At 45.7% G+C, this 18,778-nt stretch overlaps 1 protein-coding gene across 2 annotated transcripts in view; it reads left to right on the forward strand.

The window, feature by feature from the left end:
- The first annotated feature begins 11,784 nt into the window (after positions 1-11,784).
- The window catches only part of LOC115476266, a 31,865-nt gene continuing 24,871 nt past the window's right edge, over positions 11,785-18,778 (forward strand). The window contains exon 1 of one of the 2 annotated variants that reach the window (XM_030212547.1): positions 11,785-11,858. The gene's annotated coding sequence lies outside the window, so the exon portion shown is untranslated. The remainder of the gene's footprint in view (positions 11,859-18,778) is intronic. The other variant, XM_030212546.1, reaches the window with a different exon arrangement.

Genomic DNA, 18,778 nt, shown 5'->3' on the forward strand with positions numbered 1-18,778 from the left:
AAAATCTGTTTTTGGAACTATGAACTCCCCCTCAAATCACAAGTCATGAACCTTGGAAAACAATTAGATTCCCCAGATCCAAGCAACCTTCAAGAGCTGCTTCTACTATTTGTGACAGCTATGCTGCCTCTCTCCTTACATCGAGAGCGTAAATCTAATCCCAGTAGTGCATGCCATGATAACATCAAGACTAGATTACTATAATGCACTCTACAATGGTCTGACTATAAAGGGCCTGCACCAACTCCAATTGATTCAGAATGCTGCAGCAAGACTCATAGAAGGTTGCAAGCGGCGTAACCACATCCCATTATTTTTGCAAAAACTTCATTGGCTACCAGTACAATACTGGGCTAAATTTAAAACTCTGTGTCTGATCTTCAAGGCCCTTAAACGAAATGGCCCTGAGAACCTGAAGAATAGGATGATCCTCTACACACCACCAAGGATACTAAGATCCTCCCAAGAACTATCACTAACCACATCCTCCCTCTCCAAAAGACATTATATGATGTGATACCCGCAAGCGAGCCTTCTCTGGAGTACCCCCACACTCTGGAATGAACTTCGGGAAGCAGGTGAAAGCTTGGCTCTTCAACCAGGCCTTTAATGGAACAAGTAACTAACTTGTTAGTCACACACACACTACTGCAGCAGGACAAGTTTATCTACTCCTACCCTAGTTGAGATAATATTTAGCCATCTCTATGACTTCATGTGCACCTTCACCTTGTTGTCTAAATCCTCTTACTCTCTTACCTATCTATATGTTAACCATCTCTCTGACCTGATGTGCAACTTTCCTTAAATTAGTCACCTTACTTTCTTACTCTCTTACCTATCTATATGTTCCATCTTTGCTTATACCCTTCACTGTCAATAAAATGTTCTATTACATATTGTGTTGACATTGTAAGTAGTATACTATGCCATACTTTGTATTGTTATTTGAATACTTTTACTGTTGTAATTGCCTATTGGTCATGTTTGATTTATTCTTACTGTACACAGCCTTGAGTGAATTCCTTCAAAAAGGCGGTAAATAAATCCTAATCCTATATAATAATTTGCACCTCCAACGTTCCATCGCTGTCTGGCTGCCTGGGTTCGTAACATCTCATGACATCAGCCAGCCTCCAGCGTTCCATTCCCCCCTCACTGCCCCACCCTCGCGTCAAAACGTAATGACATCAGAGGGCGGAACAGTGAGATGGAAGGGAACGCTGGAGGTGAGCTGATGTCAGGATGTTACCAACGGAAGGGAAGCCAGCCAGGCCAACCAGAAAACGATGAGGTACAAAGGAAGAGAGAATCGCGGCACATCGAGGGGAGGGCAGAGCAGAGCAGAATCGATGGACATGGATGGGAGGAGAGGACAGGAGAGAAGAGAATCACAGGACACGGATGGGAGGATAGGGAAGAGGAGAATCGCTGGACATGGAGGGAAGGGAAGGGGAGAGACAAAAAAAAATCGCTTACAAGAGAGCCTTTCTAGGGCCAGTTTCATTGTTGAGGAAATGGGCTGGGTTCCACTAGTAAGTAAATAATTAAATAAACATAAAGCTAGTCATAAATAATCAAGACAACACTAAGGGCCCTGTTTACTAAGGTGCGTTAGTGTTTTTAGCGTGTTAACGTGCGTACATGGTTAGCGTGTGATAAAAACGTTAACTTGCCTATAACGCTGTTTAGTAAACAGGGCCCTAAGTCTTAGATCTCCTTATATTATTTTACTTCAATTCATTTAAATAAACATGCTCCTCACTACAAAAATGTAATAAGCATCAAAATGCTTCAAAATGATTTAATGTCTATTGGTTTCCTATTAAAGACAATTGTGTTCTTTGATAACATTGTTTTCTTAACTTTAAAACTTTTGTTCTATAATGGGTGTGGATAACTTTATTGATTTGTTGTGCTTTCATCAGGGATATTTTAAAAAATCTTAATTTCCAATATTATTTTGTATTCAATGTAAAGATATTTATCTGAAGTCTTATTATGAACAAGGTTATATTTTGTGAATGTTATAATATCATACTCTAGAGCATATTTAACATTTATTGACTTTACTACTGTTAATTGTATGATATATATAAATAAAATTTAGTACAAAAACATACCGTTTATATTAACACCTTGTTCAATTCCCACAGCAGTTCCTTGTGACCCTGTGCAAGTCACTTAACCCTCCATTGTGTCAGGTACAAAAACTAAGATTGTGAGTTTGCTAGGGACAAATTACCTGCATATAATTTATAAAAACATATACAAAACATTCACAAGGCAGATCACCTACCTCAAAACCCAAACAAAGAAGCACATAGCCATGCCAGAATGAGGCTTGAAACGCACTGAGACGAGGAGGATGGAGAACAGGAAATGGTATGTGGCTATCTAGTCCATTATATGGGTTGAAGCCAGCAGGTGGAGTTTGTCACCACGGTTCACCCAAAACAAATAAAAACAGATTATTAGAAATAATGGACTGCCTATGCGTGGTCCATCTGTAAAAAGTCAAAAGCTGTTCCAGTTGGATAGGCAATGCCTTAAAAGGTGGAGGACAAAAGATTTTTTTAATATACTTATTTGATACCTTTTAATTTATTTTGAAAGCTTCCCATATGTAGACATAATATCATGAAATAAAAACTGAATATCACTAAAGGAGCTTCAAAAATTATTGTAGCTTTTGGAAACAGCACTAATAAAGGCTGTATTTTGTGTTCATTTTCCTACACTGTTCTATACCATATGGCCAAATTTCAATGAGGATATCCTGTTAACTGTTGTTGTAATCTGCCTTGGGAAGTCTGGTGTTATAAAGATTGGAAGTACAATTAAACGATCCTTTAATTGGGGCACATGAAATCGCATCTTCACCTAATCTCTGCTGTGCAAAGTATTGAAGGAGTAGCCTAGTGGTGGTTAGAGTACCAGTCTTGACATCCAGAGGAGGCAGGTTCAAATCCCATTTCTGCTCTTTGTGAACTTGAGCAAGTCATGTAACCTCTCCTCTACCTTAGGTACAAAATTCAATTATGAGCCCCTACAAGAGACAGAGAAATACCCAGTGTACCTGAATGTACAGCACCTTGAGCTACCCTCAAAAAGGTGTGAGCTAAATAGATAATTCTGTTTTTGAGCATGTTTCAGGGCCAAGTGGTTTTCATGTCAAAATAATAAAAATAAATATTTTCTTTCATGCAGATCTCTCATTTGTTTAAACATAACTAAATTGGAAAATAAGCCCCTAATGTAGTCCATTGGTTTTCTTATATTTTGCCCTTGTGATGACTTATACTGTGCCAAAACTGGAAATACAGTGACAGAACAATAGAATTCAGTAACATCCAAAACTTATTAATTAACATTATAATAGTGTTCACATTTGGGTAATAACTGAGAAAATGTATTGAAAACTTACTTGAAGAAGAAATAAATATATAATCACAGAACTGGAAAATGTTGGACTTCTGCATGAAGGTAGCTCTGCTCTCATTATTTAATCTCTCTCTTTCAAATAACAATAATAACCAATATTCTCTGAGGACAAGCAGGCTGCTTGTTCTCACGACTGGGTGACGTCCATGGCAGCCCCAGGAACGGAAATCTTCCTAGCAACAAAACGTTTACTAGAGCCTTCGAGCGCGCGGGCGCGGCCATCTTCCCACCCGTCGCGTGAGAGTCCCGCTTAGTCTTGTTTTTTCCGCAGTAGAGAGTGGCTGTTTTTCGGTCTCTCTCCTCACCCAGTGAAACAGCCTTCGCCGTCTTTTTTTCCACGTTTTCCTCCCTCTTTCTTTCATTTTTTCACCTGTACCCTGTCTGTAGAACTAAAAAAAAAAAAAAATTAGTCCCTTAAAAAAACCTTAGTTTTTGGCCCTTTTAAGTTTTCTTTCGGTTTCGTGGGGGCTCTCTTTGGCCATGCGTACGGGTTTTCTCTTTTGTGTCTTTATAATTGACACAATCGAGGATTTTGATTTTGCCGCTGCTATTTTTCCATCCATGTCATCGAGGACTCCCAGCGGCTTCAAGAAGTGTACTGGGTGCAACCGGGCGATCTCAGGTACCGACCCCCACGCATGGTGTCTCCAGTGCCTTGGGCCCGACCACCGCCCAGACGCATGTAAGTTGTGTCTTAGCCTTAAAAAGCAGACATAGGTGTCGAGAAAAGCTCTATGGGATCGTCTTTTTGGAGCTTCGCCCGGTACTTCGGCGTCGATGTCGACATCGGTACCACGGTCGGCGACGTCAGTATCGGCACTGGAGATGGCATCAACCTCAGGAGCTGGTAAGTCCGGAGACCACCACACGCTGGGAGCAGTGACCCGTCGAGTGGGTCTCCACCTGCCTCAAAGACTCCTGCTGTGCAGGCCCACCGGGACTGACCACTTTCGGACCCAACCCCGAGGAGGCGTGTGGATTCCACATCCTCCTCGTCGGTACCAAGGAGCATCGATGACATGCTTCGAGCGAAGGCTAAGAAGCATCGTCATAGGCCTCCTTCCAGACATGGTATCGGGAGCTCCGAGGCGTCGAAGGATTCGGCACCCTTAAAGCGCCGACGCCGGGAGGAGCGCTCACCCTCCATTCAAGAGGTGTTGGTGCGTCGGTCTTCGGGCAGCTCGGTACCGCCTCCTCAACCTCCACAGATTCTGGCACTGACTCCTGCACCGACCCCGCAGCCTTTCTCAACAGCGACTTTGGACGAGCGCATCCGAGCCATTCTTCCAAGGCTTCTTGAAGGGCTGCTGCGTCAGTCTGCTCCGGTGCCGGGGGTGCTTGCGCCCCCAGTACCATCGATGGAAGCGACAGCTGGCTCGTCGCCTGTGGTAAGGTCCCCGACGCTGGTACCGCCTGCGGCATCGGCGTCGGCTGCTACCCAGGTCAACTCCCCATCAACGTCGCTGGAGGGAGCTTCATCGCCGTCGGCATGGGAGTCGACTTCTCGACATCGCCATTGAGGACATGGTTCCTCGGCGTCGAGACGGGCCCGGTTTCGGACTGCAGTTAAGGAACTCTTGTCCGATACCGATGAGGATGCCTCATGGGATGAAGAGCAAGATCCCAGGTACTTGCAGAGGAACTCTCTGCCCTTCTAAAGGCTCAAGCGGTCAAGCCCGTTCCACTGGGGCGAGAAGGGCTGGACTTCAATTCCAGGTACTTCCTTGTGCAAAAGAAAACAGGGGGGATGCTTCCCATCCTAGACCTAAGGGCCCTGAACAAATATCTGATCCGAGAAAAGTTCAGGATGGTTTCCTGGGCACCCTTCTTCCCATGATTCAGCGAAATGATTGGCTATGCTCTCTGGACTTAAAGGATGCTTATACACACATCCCGATACTGCCAGCTCACAGGCAGTATCTTCGATTCTGTCTGGGAACACAGCACTTTCAGTATTGTGTGCTGCCCTTTGGGCTCGCCTCTGCGCACAGAGTGTTTACCAAATGCCTGGCAGTAGTAGCAGCGTCGCTACGCAGACTGGGAGTGCATGTGTTCCCTTACCTCGACGATTGGCAGGTGAAGAACACCTCTGAGGCAGGAGCTCTACAGTCCATGCAGATGACTGTTCAACTTTTGGAGCTACTGGGGTTTGTCATAAATTACCCAAAGTCCCATCTTCTTCCAGTTCAGAAAATAGAATTCATAGGAGCTCTGCTGGACTCTCAGACGGCTCATGCCTATCTCCCAGAGGCGAGGGCAGCCAATCTTCTGTCTCTTGTATCCTTGACCAGAGCGTCTCAGCAGATCACAGCTCGGCAGATGTTGAGACTTCTAGGCCATATGGCCTCCACAGTTCATGTGACTCCCATGGCCCGTCTTCACATGAGATCAGCTCAATGGACCTTAGCTTCCCAGTGGTATCAAGTTGCGGGGAATCTAGTGGATGTGATCCAGCTGTCCACCGATTTTCAGGATTCCCTTCAGTGGTGGACAGTTCAATCCAATTTGACCTTGGGATGTCCCTTCCAAATTCCTCAGCCTCAAAAAGTGCTGACCACGGATGCATCTCTCCTGGGGTGGGGAGCTCATGTAGATGGGCTCCACACTCAGGGAGCTTGGTCCCTCCAGGAATCAGGTCTTCAGATCAATCTCCTGGAGTTGCGAGCGATCTGGAACGCTCTAATAGCTTTCAGAGATTGGCTGTCCAATCAAATTATTCAAATTCAGACAGACAACCAGGTTGCCATGTACTACGTCAACAAGCAGGGGGGAACTGGATCTCGTTCCCTGTGTTGGGAAGCCGTCCAGATGTGGCTCTGGGCTCGCCGTCACGGCATGCTTCTTCAGGCCACGTATCTGGCAGGTGTAAACAACAGTCTGGCCGACAGATTGAGCAGGATAATGCAACCTCACGAGTGGTTGCTCAACTCGGGCGTGGTACACAAGATCTCCCGGGAGTGGGCCCCCCCCCCCCCCCTTGGTGGATCTTTTTGCCACTCAGCTCAATCACAAGGTCCCTCAATTCTGTTCCAGACTTCAGGCCCACGACAGACTAGCATCAGATGCCTTTCTCCTGCATTGGGGGACAGGCCTTCTCTACGCATATCCTCCCATACCTCTGGTGGGGAAGACTTTGCTGAAACTCAAGCAAGACCGCAGAACCATGATTCTGATTCTGATTGCTCCCTTCTGGCTGCGTCAGATTTGGTTCCCTCTTCTTCTGGAGTTGTCCTTCAAAGAACCGTGGAAATTGGAGTGTTTTCCAACCCTCATAACTCAGAGCGAAGGAGCACTTCTGCATTCCAACCTCCAGTCTCTGGCTCTCACAGCCTGGATGTTGAGAGCGTAGACTTCGCTTCTTTGGGTCTTTCTGAGGGTGTCTCCCGGGTTTTGCTTGCTTCCAGGAAAGATTCCACAAAGAAGTGTTACTTTTTCAAATGGAGGAGGTTTGCCGTCTGGTGTGATAGCAAGGCCCTAGATCCTCGCTCTTGTCCTACACAGACCCTGCTTGAATACCTTCTACACTTGTCAGAGTCTGGTCTCAAGACCAACTCTGTAAGGGTTCATCTTAGTGCAATTCGTGCTTTTCATTGTCGTGTGGAAGGTAAGCCTATCTCTGGACAGCCTTTAGTTATTCGCTTCATGAGAGGTTTGCTTTTGTCAAAGCCCCCTGTCAAACCTCCACCAGTGTCATGGGATCTCAACGTCGTTCTCACCCAGCTGTTGAAGCCTCCTTTTGAGCCACTGAATTCCTGCCATCTGAAGTACTTGACCTGGAAGGTCATTTTCTTGGTGGCTGTTACTGCAGCTTGTAGAGTCAATGAGCTTCAAGCCTTAGTAGTGCATGCTCCTTATCTCAAAATTCATCATAACAGAGTAGTCCTCTGCATGCACCCTAAGTTCTTGCCGAAGATGGTGTCAGAGTTCCATCTGAACCAGTCAATTGTCTTGCCAACATTCTTTCCCCATCCTCATACCCGCCCTGCTGAATGTCAGTTGCATACCTTGGACTGCAAGAGAGCATTGGCCTTCTATGTGGAACAGACAAAGCCCTTCAGTCAGTCCGCCCAAATGTTTGTTTCTTTTGATCCCAACAGAAGGGGAGTCGCAGTCGGCAAACGCACAATTTCCAATTGGCTAGCAGATTGCATTTCCTTCACTTATGCCCAAGCTGGGCTGACTCTTGAGGGTCATGTCACAGCTCATAGAGCCATGGCAGCGTCGGTGGCCCACTTGAGTCAGCCACTATTGAAGAGATTTGCAAGGCTGCGATGTGGTCATCAATCCACACATTCACATCTCACTACTGCCTTCAGCAGGATACCCGACAAGACAGTTGGTTTGGGCAGTCGGTGCTGCAGAATCTGTTTGGGGTTTAGAATCCAACTCCACCCCCCTAGGCCCATTTTTATTCTGTTCCAGGCTGCACTCTCAATTAGATGTTCTGCTTCGTAGGTCAATCCTTGTTATGTCCTCGCCGTTGCGAGGCCCAATTGACCTTCTTTGTTGTTTTGAGTGAGCCTGGGTGCTAGCCTGCTTGTCCTCGTATTTTCCAAGGACAGCAGGCTGATTGTTCTTACAAACCTGCCCACCTCCCCTTAGGAGGTGTCCTTTTCCTTGTTATTGCTTTATAATTTAACTAAGCAGGCTCTAGCAAACTTTTTGTTGCTAGGAAGATTTCCGTTCCTGGGGCTGCCATGGACGTCACCCAGTCGTGAGAACAATCATCCTGCTGTCCTCGGAGAATACATGCTACAGGTATGTATCTTCCGCTTGAAGTGTATTGTTATAATATACCACACTGCATTCCATACAACAAAAGGAGCAAGTTCTCACAAACCATCTTTCTCTTTTGATTTAGGCACGGGGAAAAAAAGATATTAAATGCTTCAAGGTTTCAACCTAATTCACGTTTAATGTGGGATATAAATGTCACAAATACATAGCTAGATGTTGAGGACCTGATTCTCATAACATGATGTCTGTGTTAGTGTCCTTTACCAGGAGAACTACTACTATTACTACTACTTAGCATTTCTAAAGCGCTGCCAGGGTTACGCAGCGCTGTACAAGTTTAACATGGGGAAGGACCGTCCCTGCTCAAAAGAGCTTACAATCTAAAGGTTACAAACTATGTAGTCAGTGTAGGTATCATGAGTGGGGAAGGTGGTTATGCGCCAAAAGCAAGGGAGAAGAGATGGGTTTTGAGTAAGGACTTGAAGATGGACAGGGAGGGCGCATGACGTATGGGCTCGGGAAGGCTGTTCCAGGCATATGGTGATGCGAGGCAGAATGGGCGGAGTCTGGAGTTAGCGGTGGTGGAGAAGGGTACAGATAGGAGTGATTTGTCCTGAGAGCTGGGGTTACGGGTGGGAACATACGGGGAGAGGAGGGTAGAGAGGTAATGGGGGGCTGCAGATTGAGTGCATTTGAAGGTTAAAAGGAGAAGCTTGAACTGTATACGGTAGCGGATCGGGAGCCAGTGAAGTGACTTGAGGAGAGGGGTGATATGAGAGTATCGGTTCACGCGGTAGATAAGACGTGCGGCAGAATTTTGGACAGATTGAAGGGGGGATAGATGGTTAAGTGGGAGGCCAGTGAGAAGAAGGTTGCAATAGTCAAGACGAGAGGTGACGAGCGAGTGGACGAGGGTTCGGGTGGTCTGTTCAGAGAGGAATGGGCGAATTTTGCTAATATTATAGAGGAAGACGCGACAGGTCTTAGCTGTCTGCTGGATATGGGCAGAGAAGGAGAGGGAGGAGTCGAAGATGACTCAGAGATTGCGGGCTGAAGCGACGGGGAGGATGAGGGCATTGCCAACAGAGACGGACAGTGGGGGAAGAGGAGAAGAGGGTTTGGGTGGAAAGACAAGGAGCTCAGTCTTAGCCATGTTCAGTTTCAGATGCCGGTTGGACATCCAGGCAGCGATGTCTGAAAGGCAGGCTGAAACTTTGGCCTGGGTTTTGACCGTGATGTCGGGAGTGGAGAGATAAAGCTGGGTGTCATCAGCATAGAGATGGTACTGGAAACCATGTGATGAGATCAGCGAGCCCAGGGAAGAGGTGTAGATCGATAAAAGAAGCGGTCCAAGGACAGAACCTTGAGGAACCCCAACAGAGAGCGGGATGGGGGTGGAAGAAGAGCCATTAGAATATACTCTGAAGGTGCGATGGGAAAGATACGAAGAGAACCAGGAGAGGACGGAGCCCTGGAACCCGTATGAGGACAGTGTGTCAAGAAGTAAATTATGATTGACGGTGTCAAAGGCAGCAGATAGGTCGAGGAGGATGAGATGGAATAGTGACCTTTGGATTTGGTGAGGAACAAGTCATTACAGACTTTAGAGAGTGCTGTTTCTGTCGAGTGCAGTGGGCGAAAGCCGGATTGGAGCGGATCGAGGACGGCCTGAGAGGAGAGGAAATCAAGGCAGCGGCTGTGGACAGCGCGTTCAAGTAATTTGGAGAGGAAGGGTAGAAGAGAGATGGGGTGGTAGTTGGAGGGACAGGTGGGGTCTAGTGATGGTTTTTTGAGAAGTGGTGTGACTGCAGCGTGCTTGAAGGTGTCAGGGACAGTAGCAGTGGAGAGAGAGAGGTTGAGGATGTGACAGATTGAGGGGCTGACTGTAGGAGAGATGTTGTTAAGCAGATTGGTGGGAATTGGATCAGAGGAACAGGTGGTGCACTTAGAGGAAGAGAGAAGGCGAGCAGTTTCCTCTTCGGTGATCTCAGGGAAGGAGGAGAAGGAGGAGGAGGCCAGGCTAGGTTGGTTGGGGGAGTGGGTTAAGAAGTCACAGGGAGGAGAAGGCTTGGAAGTGTTCAAGGTTTATCTTCTGCACCTTATCGCGGAAGTAGTCAGCTAGTGTTTGAGGGGAGAGTGAGGGGGGGGGGGTGGGAGCGGAGGGCACTTTAAGTAGGGAGTTGAGGGTGGCGAAGAGGCGACGAGGGTTGGAGCCGAGAGAATTAGTTAATTGAGAATAATATTCCTGTTTGGCAAGGAATAGGGAGGACTAGAAGGAGGATAGCATGAATTTGTAATGGGTGAAGTCTGACAGGGTGCGAGATTTCCTCCAGAGTCGTTCAGCAGATCGGGTGCAGGAGCGAAGGTAATGGATGCAAGGGGTTAACCAGGGCTGAGGATTAATGCGCTTGGTGGGTCGAGAGACAGATGGTGCTAGGGTATCCAAAGCAGTGGAGAGAATTTCATTGTAGGCAGACAGCTGTGTCGACAGATTCGGAAGACGAGATGGAAGGGAAGAGATTGGAGATGTGAGAAGATAGGGTAGGGGGGTTGACGGCCTGGAGATTTCTGAAGGCAGTGGCTATAGTTGGGCGAGGTTGAGGGGGAGGGTGATGAAGTGTGAGGATGATTAGGTGATGATCTGAGATAGGAAGGACTGAGGTGCAGAAATTGGAAGGTGAGCAGGAAGAGAAGAGAACAATGTCGAGACAATGACCATTACGGTGAGCAGGGGTGGTAGAGCATAGTCGGAGGTTAAAGGAGGATGTCAGAGTGAGGAATTTAGAAGCGTAGGAGTTGGATGGGTCGTCAACGTGAATATTAAAATCACCAAGAATGAGAAAAAAAATTAGCTGCACGAATATAACACGTGCTAGGGTGCCCGTATAACCACCCCCTTCAAATGACACATTGACTACCATTTATAAAAAATTACTACTCTACTTATGAAAAGTTATTCTGTTATTATACTTCCTCTGTGTACATCTCTGGACCAATAGAAGTCCCGCGGAGCCTGGTGGGCTGCAGGCTGAAGAGGGGAGGGAAATTAGGGAATGCATTGCTGAGCTAATCTTTCTGGACCAATAAAAAACCCTGCTGCCCAGTGGCCGGGAAAAGTGCCCAAACCCGCACAGCTGCAGCGAAAAAGAAGCCCAATTTCCCGCAGCCCACAGCCTTTGAAAATTTCCCGCATCCTCGCTTAAAAACCAGCCCAATTGGGTGGTAAACCGACCCATCTGGCAACTTAATGTTTGAAAATATAAATGATATTAAATAAAAATGCTATCAGCAACAATAAAGAAGCGACAGTTCACAGGTTTGTTTGCATTGTTTTGAGTGTATTACCATGACGGCTGCCGGGGAAAGGGAAACATAGACTAACCTAAGCAGCTTCAACGTTTTGACGTCATGACGCCTTCTGTTCTCAATTAAATTTCTTTGCACTGAGAGAAGTTATTAGAGCACTAGAACGATAGTTGGAAGGCATGAAAGGCAAGGAGGTTGAATAAAACCTCCTTGATGAAAGTCGACCGCTTAACCTGAGGCTTAAAAGAAACGATATCTCTTATCGACCCTGAGGCCACCTGACTAGGGAACTTGAAACCGGATGTGACGTTGAGAGGCGGGGTTGGCCGTGTGCGGTCAGTGATAGAAAAGGGGTGAGCATTGGAGCAGAGGTGAGTAGAGTAAGGTGTGCTGGGGTTCGTGCGGGAGATGCTGGGAGGGTAACCGAGCGCGGAGGACCGAGCTTTGCAATTATTCGTCGGGGGGCGTGGAACGGCTCCCCGTGCATTGTGGGATTTGTAACCCTGGATTTTATTTGAATAGGAAAAAACTACAAGTCCCAGCATGCACCGAACATATGTAAGGTTAAAACTACGTTTGGTGCGAAGGAGGGGTTTATGGAATGCTGATGTAGTCTGGAACTTGAAGTATTGTCTTTCAATAGGAAGCCAAATTATAGCTCCCAGACTGAACCATAAGATGCAAAGACGTGTAAGCTGCTCCCAGTGCATTATGGGACTCGTAGGCTTGTAATTAATGGGGGCCATAAGGAATGTTATTAACTCTTGCATACTTTTAGGAATTAGACTGAGCATAAGAAAATAAAAGCCAGTGCATTTTGTGCTTACCATAAATTATGGAAATACTTACAAACTCCACTATGCATTAGAGTTTCTAGGTTTACCCAGGCTTATGGGACATGTTTGGCGTTGCGTTCCATTTTTCACAAAGGAGCAAAAGAAATCAGAGAATGTTTTGAGGGATGTAGATTAAATATAAACTCATTAGGATAGACATATGTCATCTTTTTTTTTTTTTTATTATTATTATTTTTATTAAGCTTTTAACAAACATAATTTCACATTTATGAATGATAATACACTATTTAGAAATGTCCAACAGAAATAATTTCGAAACTTAAGTTATAAACTTTATATCGACCACAAGTTAAAGAAATGATCCAAGAAGAAAGATTATTCAAATAATCTAAAAAGAAATAAATCAGTAACACAATTTACAATGATGCGCCCGACCTGGGTAGTTCCACCTGCTCCGGTTAATCAGTGTACATATAGGATTACACCTTAACATTTACTTCTTCCCTACTTATTATAAATTCCTCCAACTGTTTGGGGTCAAAGAATTGGAACTGTTTAGACTGAAATACAATTCTACAAACACAAGGGAATTTCAACAGGAAACTAGCTCCTATTGCCAAAGTTCTTGTGCGCAAAGCCAGAAAGGCTTTATGCCGTTTTTGAGTCTCTCTTGATAAGTCAGGATAAATTCTTATTTTAGACCCCAAAAAGTTTGAATCCAAGTGTCTTAATGAGAGCCTCAAAACTGCATCCCTATCAATCTCTAAAGCAAAGGTTACTATTAAAGTTGCTCTCTTCGTAATAACCTCTAGTGATGATTCCAAAAAGGCAGTTAGATTCATCTCTCCACCCTCTTGAGGAAATTTTTCTGATATCCTAGGATCAGTTTGTAAATAAAATGCACGAGTAATGGGTGGGAGAGAAGTGTCCAACATACCCAGTATTTCTACAAGATATTTTTTTACCATTTGTACTGGGGATACTAGTGGAGAACTAGGAAAGTTTATTAACCTTAAATTAAGTCTTTTAGACTGGTTCTCAAGATATTCCAACCGTCGTGAAGTAAAATTCTTTTCTTTAATCAGCGTTTGACCCAAAAGTTCCATCTTAGAAGTTCTTTCAGTAAGACATTTTACTTCCTCGGTTTGAGAGTCAGTCTTTTTCATTTGAGATAATGCAGCCTCAGATAAAGTTTTAATAGTCCCCGCATTTTTAACCACCAGAGATTGTAGGGAGGCGTATACTGTGAAGGTTAAATCCCATAGTGACTCTAAAGTCACTAAGGCTGGCTTTTCCATTTTCCCAGCAGTAAATTCAGGAAGTGGTGCATTTGCAGCCAGCTCCAGGATACTCACTGTCTGTGTAGACAGCGTCGAAGATGATAACATCACTGGAACTTCTGTGCTGACAACACTTCGATCTTCATACGTCTCCATCTGGCTCCCTCCCTGTGCACATCGAACTCCATTCCGGGCCGAGGCATCTGGGCTCTGAGGGAAACGTTCACTTCCTGGTTGCAGGGGCGCCGCACGTTCGACAGGGCTCAGAGAAGCCCCGTCCTCACTGACGACCAGCGTCGAAGCGCCAGCCTCATCGGAAGGAGTAGAAACTCTCCCAGGACCCAGCGCGATGTTAAATTCCTCCATTTTCGCCTGGCGTAGCTGGTTTGACCCGCCAGGGAGAGAGGGAATCTCCCTGACTTTGCCTCTCCTTTTTCCCATGGCGAGAATCAGGTAGGGAACCGCTAACCGCCGCGTTTCAAGGGAGAAGGCAGATCGCGTCTGGTCGCGCAACTCAAACCGTCGCCATCTTGGATCTCACATATGTCATCTTTTAAAGTATAAATCAAGTTGGGTTTTGTGCTTGATAAATGGATCAGTAGTTTGGAATCTGTGATTCTACCAGGTACTTGTGACCTGAGAATTGGCCACAGTTAGAAGCAGAATACTGGGCTAGATGGACTATTGGTCTGACCTAGTATGGCTGTTCTTATGTGATATTTTTGTATTTATTTGGATTTTGCTCACATCTTTTTCAGTAGTAGCACAAGGTGAGTTGCATTCAGGTACTCTGGGTATTTCCCTGACCCTGGAGGGCTCACAGTCTAAGTTTTGTGCCTGAGTCAAGGAAGGGTTAAGTGACTTGCCCAAGGTCACAAGGAGCAGCAGTGGGATTTGAACCAGCCACCGCGGGATATCAAGAGTAGTGATCTAACCACTAGGCCACTCCTCCAGATAACTGGATTTCTAGCATTTCTAGGTGCAGTGGAGATGATTAGACCAGTGCCTGCCCTTATGGCGTAGTGCTGTCCATTCACCATTCATAATCTTCTAATGAAGTGGACTCCTGTACTAACCAATAGCTCATAGACTAACCAATTTATTGCAACTTAGTAGATGACAGCAGATAAAGACCTGTATGATCCAGTCATTCTGCCCAGAGAGATAAACACGTTACATAAGGTATGAGGTGGTACAAGGTGATACAACATATGTATACCTGAACTTGATTTGTCCATACTATTTTCAGGGAAAAGAGTGTAGAAGTCCGCTCCACATTGGTTTTGCTTCCCAATTACCACCTATGTTGCCACCTAGTCTCCACTAAGCTTCTGTGGATAAATTCCTTCTAAACAGGGGGGAGGAAGTGACGTCACCGATGGGACCGGTAGCTTAAATTTGTAGCTCCGCGGGGACGCGAAGTAAATTGCTAATAAATCCTCACATCGGGCGAATAATATTTCCACAGACGAATGGTTGAACTTACCAGATTTGATGGCAGCCAGAAGGAAACTTTCCAAATTTAAATACGCGGCGGAATCGGCGAAAGCGGGAGGCAGAGAGCAGACTGGGTTACCCCCGCGAGTAAACAAAATGGCGCCGGAGGAACCCGAGACGGAGGACGAACTCGAGGAACGAAGCGGCAGAGAGGGAGAAATTGAGAGAAGTGAATTTATAAAGTGGTTCCAAGACTTGAAAGCAGAAATGATAAATACTAGAAATAGTATTCAAGCTGCTGTTAAAGAGCTGCGGGAAGAAGTAAAGGACATTGGCAAGCGCATGGGAGAAACAGAGGAACGCATGGAGGTAATGGAAATGGAGGTGCAGAGTATGACGAAAAAAATTAAAGAAGAGAAACGACAGCGTGACGAGTTGGAGATCAGGGTGGAAGACCTTGAGAATCGTTCTCGAAGGGGGAATCTGAGATTTAAAGGAGTTCCTGAGGAGGCTCAATATTTGGAAGCTACGAAAGTGGTGCAAGAAATTTGTAACTTTATAATGAGCCATGGAAGAGACTCCCAGGAGTATGCAGACAAGACTGAAATTAAAATTGATCGTGCACACCGGAGTCTGGGACCGCAGCGGGGAGAAAACCCTAGAGATATTATTGCATGTTTTCACGATTTTCAGGTGAAGGAGACTGTATGGCGGAAAGCCCGAGCTATGGGTGATATACATTGGAAAAGTTGTAAACTACAGATCTTCCAAGATCTGGCGAAAACCACTCTACAAAAAAGGCGGGAATTCCGCGAGGTAACGAGATATCTGCAAAAAGCTGGCCTGCGCTACAGATGGATCTTCCCCAGCGGCCTAATGGTCACGGTGGGGAATCAGACAAGGAAAATACAACACCCGGCAGCAGCGAGGAAGATACTAGAGAACATGGGATGTGCAGATGTGCCGGAGGAGTTACAAAATCCCACTGTGGAAGGCAATGGAGAGAACAATCCCGGCAAAGGGAGAGGGCATCTTCAGGGGAAACAGGGCAGCAATACAAACGGAACGCGGAAGGAGCGTGGCCTGGAGCAGCAAGGGGACACTTGAACGGACAAATGTCAAGGGGCTTAGGCCCAGGCATAGCGTTTGACCATTTGAGTATTGGTAGTAAGTAAGACAAGACTGGTAACGTTTAACTGTTTATATATGTATGATTTGAACAGAGTATATTGGAAAGAATGAATAGGAATGAAGGTTTTACTGTGTGGGTGATATAAGAGGGGTAAAGATCCCGGGGGGACGACACTTCCTTAGGGATAAACTGGCAGCTGGTAGTAGCAGCCATCGGGGGAGGGGGGAGGGGGGGAGGGGAGGGGGAGGAGAGGGCATGATCACAGTTGGTTCATGGAATGTAAATGGGCTGAATACACCTGAAAAAAGGAGAATTGTATTTAGAGAAATATCAAAAATGCATTGGGACATTATCATGATGCAGGAAACGCATATCCAGAGGAAAGATGCTAGGCTTATTCAATATAAAAACTTGGGCCAGAATTTTATTCTGGCAGACCCTAGAGATGGGAAAAAGGGAGGATTGGCAATCTACATTAAAGAAAAGGTACCTTTTGTTCATGAGCAAACATACCTGGAGAGCCAGGGAAGATGTATAGCAGTTAAGGGAAAGGTCAATGAACAAATGATCACGTTAGTTAATATATACGCACCTAACGAGGGACAGGGTGCGTTCTTTGAAAAATTAAGACTGGAATTGATAGAATTTGTACAGGGAGAAGTGATTGTGGGAGGGGACTTCAACTGGGCAATAGCTGACCTAGATCACTCAAAGGGTAAGAAAAAGGGTGGAGTCTCAGCAAACACGACAAAGTTACTGAGTCTGTTCAGGGATTTGGATCTGATAGATGTTTGGAGATTGCAGCACCCGGGGCAGAGGACTTATACTTTCTATTCACACGCCCAACAAACGTATACAAGGATAGATGCAATATGGGGCTCCCGTAATCTATGGGGGGAAGTAGGGGATTCTAATATAGGAAGTATTCATGTATCAGACCATGCCCCCATATGGGTCTCCTGGAAGGGTATGGGGAGAGAAAAGGGACACACCTTTTGGAGATTGAATGAATCCCTGCTCGACTCAGTTGAGGATTGTGAAGCTGTTAGCAGGGCGGTACAGGAATACTTAGTTTACAATGATAAAGGGGATGTAACAGAAGGGACGCTATGGGACGCTCTTAAGGCAGTGGTGAGAGGACACCTGATCAAAAGGGGAGTCAAAGAAAGAGGGAGGGGCGAAGGCGGGAATTAGAAGTAAGACAAAGACTGGTGTCCTTAGAAGTCCAGCATCAAGGAGGACAATGCCCTGAGGTTCTGCCAGAATTGAGGGAATGTAGGTCCGCGCTGCAACAAATCCAAATAAAGCAGATGGAGTTTCAAAGGAAGTTAGCACAGCAAAAGTTTTTTGAATACAGTAATAAAGCAGGACGAATGCTGGCGCGACATCTCCGCATGCGCAGAGTGGGCAATACTATAGTGAAACTTAAAGGGGAGGGGGACTCACTATTGTACCAAGACAAGGAGATGCGAGATAGGTTTGCCCAATTTTATAAAGCGTTGTATACTAAAGAGAGTACGGATTCGGGGGAAAAGATTAAAGAATATTTGAGCAGATTAGGATTGCATACACTATCCGAAACACAAAAAGACTTCTTAGATAAACCGATAGTATTAGATGAGATAGAAAGAGTCATTAAAGGATTAAAAGGTGGGAAAGCGCCGGGATTGGATGGGTACACAGCTAAGTTCTACAAGGTAATGAATAAGGAGGTGGGGCCATTATTGTTAAGGGTGGGGAATGAGTGCTTTACATCGGGAAAGCTGCCGAGTAGTATGTATGAAGCAGGAATCTCGGTGATTCCTAAACCGGGGAGAGATCCCACGTTATGTGCTTCCTATAGACCAATATCCCTCATTAATATAGATATTAAGATACTTGCTAAGGTCATGGCGGAGCGAATTAACAAATTTCTGCCCCAATTAATCCATGAGGACCAATCCGGCTTTGTCCCACAAAGGCAAGTCGCTGATAATATAAGGAGAACGCTGAATATAATATGGGAGGCACAACGTAGAGGGGGAGATTTTGTACTCTTAACAACAGATGCAGAAAAGGCCTTTGACCGGGTTGAATGGCAGTACCTGTGGGAGGTGTTGGAATGTATGGGATTTGGCCCAAAGGTATTGACATGGATGAAGGGGCTATATGCAACACCAAAAGCTCGTATAAAAGTTAATGGGGGATATTCGGACCAGTTTCAGGTACAGCGGGGTACAAGGCAGGGTTGCCCCCTGTCACCTCTGCTGTTTGCATTGGCAATTGAGCCGCTTGCGCAGCGGATTAGGGAAACGGTTAGCATTCAGGGGATCAAGGTGGGAGACCGAGAGCACAAATTGGCATTATTTGCCGACGACATTCTCTTTTATGTGAGTCGCCCAGAGGAGTCCTTGCAAAATATCTGTCGGGAGCTTAAGGCGTTCGGAGCTTTTTCCGGTTTTAAAGTTAACTATGATAAGTCTGAAGTGCTGGGAATAAAGTGCACCACCTTAGATCTGAGAAGCACATTAACCAGATTTTCTTTTAAGCATGCCAAGGAGAATTTTCGATATTTAGGGGTTAGGCTCCCCAGGAACCTAGAATCCTTATACGGGCTTAACTATATTCCCTTGATTAGAGAACTAAGAAATGACTTAAGCAGATGG

Source organism: Microcaecilia unicolor, chromosome 8 (assembly GCF_901765095.1).
Source record: "Microcaecilia unicolor chromosome 8, aMicUni1.1, whole genome shotgun sequence".
In the NCBI taxonomy this organism is placed as follows: domain Eukaryota; kingdom Metazoa; phylum Chordata; class Amphibia; order Gymnophiona; family Siphonopidae; genus Microcaecilia; species Microcaecilia unicolor.